The 3,780-nt window shown below is 41.2% G+C and overlaps 1 long non-coding RNA gene across 2 annotated transcripts; it reads right to left on the reverse strand.

The window, feature by feature from the left end:
* Positions 1–203: 203 nt before the first annotated feature.
* On the reverse strand, positions 204–2,400 carry LOC127338709 (uncharacterized). 2 transcript variants are annotated; one of them, XR_007874472.2, is made up of 6 exons: positions 2,048–2,400; positions 1,849–1,929; positions 1,522–1,572; positions 1,354–1,432; positions 1,105–1,261; positions 204–752 (listed from the first exon to the last, which is right to left on the reverse strand). It is a non-coding gene; the product is annotated as an uncharacterized lncRNA (long non-coding RNA). The 2 variants fall into 2 exon arrangements; XR_007874470.2 differs by having other exon boundaries at positions 1,522–1,582.
* Positions 2,401–3,780: the final 1,380 nt, after the last annotated feature.

Below are 3,780 nucleotides of genomic sequence, written 5' to 3' on the forward strand. Positions count from 1 at the left end.
GCCTGGCTCGAATTTTGCGGCATCCAATTGTAGAGCCCAGTTCAGCCTAGCAATAAATTTTCAATTTGATGCAGCCAGCTGAAAAACACCAAGTTGTTACTAACGAAAACTAAAGGATATAAAATTTGCAAGTTGACCCCCAACAACTTGTCAAGGCTATGGCGGCTGGTGGGAAAACTCTTGGTTAAAAAAAATGCCATAACTATGTACCACTTAAAATAAATCATAAATTGCAAGATAGCACAAAAAGATAGTAAGAACCTTCAGGCAGCTGCAATGCTAGCATACCGTTTAATTAGAGAATCAAATTCATTGTTGCAGTGTGTGTTGCTCATTCGTAGTCACAGTCCAGAAACAATCCCTTATTAGTTTATCATGAATCAGTAGCTTAGATCCATATGAACTAAATATGAGCCTAATTCCATATTATCCGAATATGTTGTGAAAAAAGAATCATGTCTGAGAATGTAGCAACGGGAAAACTTACTGGTTTGAATCTACATGTCACAAGAAACAAATGATATTAATCCTTGAATCGAAAGCTAGAAATAATCTACGGTAAATACAACCCTCAGACTGGGATATGTCCGCAAAATAATAGCAATGAGGCCTAACCAAGGACTGTTTCAGGGATATCACCATATAGAGTCTATGTGAGAAACAAGGATGGTGAGAGTGCGGAATATTAATAATCTTGGCCGAGGGGAGATCAGTCTGATTGAATTGGCACAGTGTATGGAAACTGCCGGCACCTGCAAAGTATGAACAACTCGTATGTCACCTAGCTCATAACAGTCTGACGCTGCGGAATAATATTTAGAGAAAGCATAGAATGTGATATGGTGTGTCCTGTATGGGAACAACAAGATGTGGAGAGCTATGAATCTTAAGGATTTACATATCGCGTCCAACGCTAGAGAGGTGGTGCATTTGATGCCCGTTAAAGAAATAAACGCTGTGATCAATAGTGTCTATATGTTGTGGTGCTGCTAGAATTTCTCTGAATGAAGTTTGTTCCAAAGTGGCAAGTATGAAAGTGAATACATAACTGATATTTACATGACAAGAGGAAGGAAAATAAATCACAAGAAAGATGGGACAAACCTGTAGGGGATGATATAAAGCTGATGTTGATGTCGCTTTCCCTGCATTGCCTGGACAGGGCAGGTGGGGATTCATTGTTCAAGATAGGAGTGGAGATATCCAGGGCTCGAGAGCTGACCACGGTTAGGTCGCTGTTGTGGGATCTTCAACTCCATGCCTGCAAGAAAAGAGAGGATACAAAGCAATGATCAATTTAACTGAATCTACACTCTAGATAAGGATATATTTGTCAAGAATAAGAATACTGACAATCAAATATTATTAATCAGCCAAATTACAGTCAACCACCATCGCCACAAAACTGCAGGTTGGAATCCTCGCTGCAGAGCTGCAGGCATTCAGCAAGTATTTCAATTAGGAAGAAATCCACAGCGCTACCTGAAAGTTCATCATGGCCAAATAACACTACAAAGGGACCTTGTACTGGCGAAGAACCTTCTTGCGACACACTTCAGTTTGAGCATTGTTCTGTAATCAACTAATATCAACATGTATTAGCAGGAACAATCATACTGTACTAACCACATTGGCATTTAGTTCAAACTTGATCTAATTTAAACTAATTTGAACTAAATTTCCGACAACTATTATGGATCGGAGGGAGTAATTTACTATTTTGCAATTTCAAGAGCAATGAGATTCGCAATACTTGTTTCAGCTTGCAGTAAATTGCAACATCATATGTGTTAGATATCATTTTTTAACAGTTGAGCAAAAGTTGCAATTACATAATTTTTGACTAACCTCGCCAGCACCCACGAACAGTAAGTTTGCTCCATTGGGATTCCATCAACGACCTTCAGCGGATATCATAGACGTTGTTCCCTGCAATACATACATTCATTGCCAATGAACACAGAAGGCAGAAAACTGAAAGACAACAATACTGAATAACAACGCTTAGATATGGGGAGAGGACGTATATAGATATATATTCTCCTACCTTCGTTAGTCAACGCCCAGATACACCGCGAGGACGTCGACGGTGGCCATGAACAGCGCGGCGCCGTGGCTGTCCTCGAGCGCTTGGTCGGTACCAACGCGAGCGCAATGCCGTCGCAGGGTCGGCGAACTCTCCTCCACGCGATCCCTTCATCGTGGTAGCAGAGGAGGAGAGGACGATGTCATGGCGGTGGGTGCTGAAGGCCGCTTGGACCTTCCTCTGCACGAGCTTTTCAGCGCCTCCTCTACTTGGGCGGCGAGGCGGAGGGGAGAGAAGAAGGGGAGCAGAGCGGAGGCGGAGAGGATGGTGTAGAGGTGGGCGGCGATGCAAAGTGAAGTGGATCGTATTGGCGAAGGTGGAGCTGCTGGGGACTTTTATTACTTTCTTGTTTTGGTAGTACATAATTCCCGTGATTGTAGCGATCCTGGTTATTAGGTTCTGTTACTCCGTATCTGCTTTCCATGATTTTTTTTAATAAATTCCATTACTCTGGCGATCCTATGATTGTTGCCACGTAATTGTAAGTTACCATAGTGGAAGATTGGAGGCCATCGGATGGTCATAATTCTTCTGAGGTTTTGGATACGTCGTTGAGGGTGATTGAACGGATGTGATTTCTCCAATGTTTGATGTGAAAGTGACTACCATCCCCAACTCCAATATAATAGTAAAGATATGGTTGGAAACAGAAAATGCTACATGTGGTAAATTGGTGTAATGTCTTGAATAATTTGATACTTGGCAATTGTTGTGCTCATGTTTAAGCTCTTGCATCATATACTTTGCACCTATTAGTGAAGAAATATTGTAGAGCTTGTTGACATTTGGTTTGCATGATTGGTCTCTCTAAGGTCTAGATATTTTCTGGTAAGGGTTTGAGCAACAAGGAGGACAGTGTAGAGTCTTATAATGCTTGCAATATGTTCTTATGTGAGTTTTGCTGTACCGGTTCATACTTGTGTTTGCTTCAAACAACCTTGCTAGCCTAAGCCTTGTATTGAGAGGGATTACTTCTCGTGCATCCAAAATCTTTGAGCCAAAAACTATGTCATTTGTGTCCACCATACCTACCTACTACATGGTATTTTCTGCCATTCCAAAGTAAATTGCTTGAGTGCTACCTTTAAACAATTCAAAAGTTATTACCTCTTATTTGTGTCAATGTTTTATAGCTCATGAGAAAGTATGTGGTGTTTATCTTTCAATCTTGTTGGGCAACTTTCACCAATGGACTAGTGGCTTCATCCGCTTATCCAATAATTTTGCAAAAAGAGCTGGCAATGGGGTTCCCAGCCCCAATTAATTAACTTTCATAATTTTACAAATAGACACTCCTCCATGGTATGTGATTGTTGGACGGCACCCGAGGATTCGGTTAGCCATGGCTTGAGAAAGCAAAGGTGGGGAGGAGTGTCATCTAAATAAAACTAAAATAAAAGACTCCTTCATGGTATGAGATTGTTGGCAGGCACCCGAGTATTCGGTTAGCCATGGTTTGTGAAAGCAAAGGTCGGAAGGAGTGTCACCCAAAAATAAAAAAAATTCATGGGAGCCGCTCTTTGAAAGTCTGTCTGGCAAGGGGGTTAGAGTGCCCACTACCATTCGTTGACAACAACAAACACCTCTCAAAACTTTACTTTTATGCTCTCTCTATGTTTTCAAAATAAAATCTCTAGCACAAATATAGCAATCCATGCTTCACTCTACGAAGGGCCTTTCTTCTACTTTTATGT

Source organism: Lolium perenne, chromosome 3 (genome assembly GCF_019359855.2).
Source record: "Lolium perenne isolate Kyuss_39 chromosome 3, Kyuss_2.0, whole genome shotgun sequence".
NCBI lineage: Eukaryota > Viridiplantae > Streptophyta > Magnoliopsida > Poales > Poaceae > Lolium > Lolium perenne.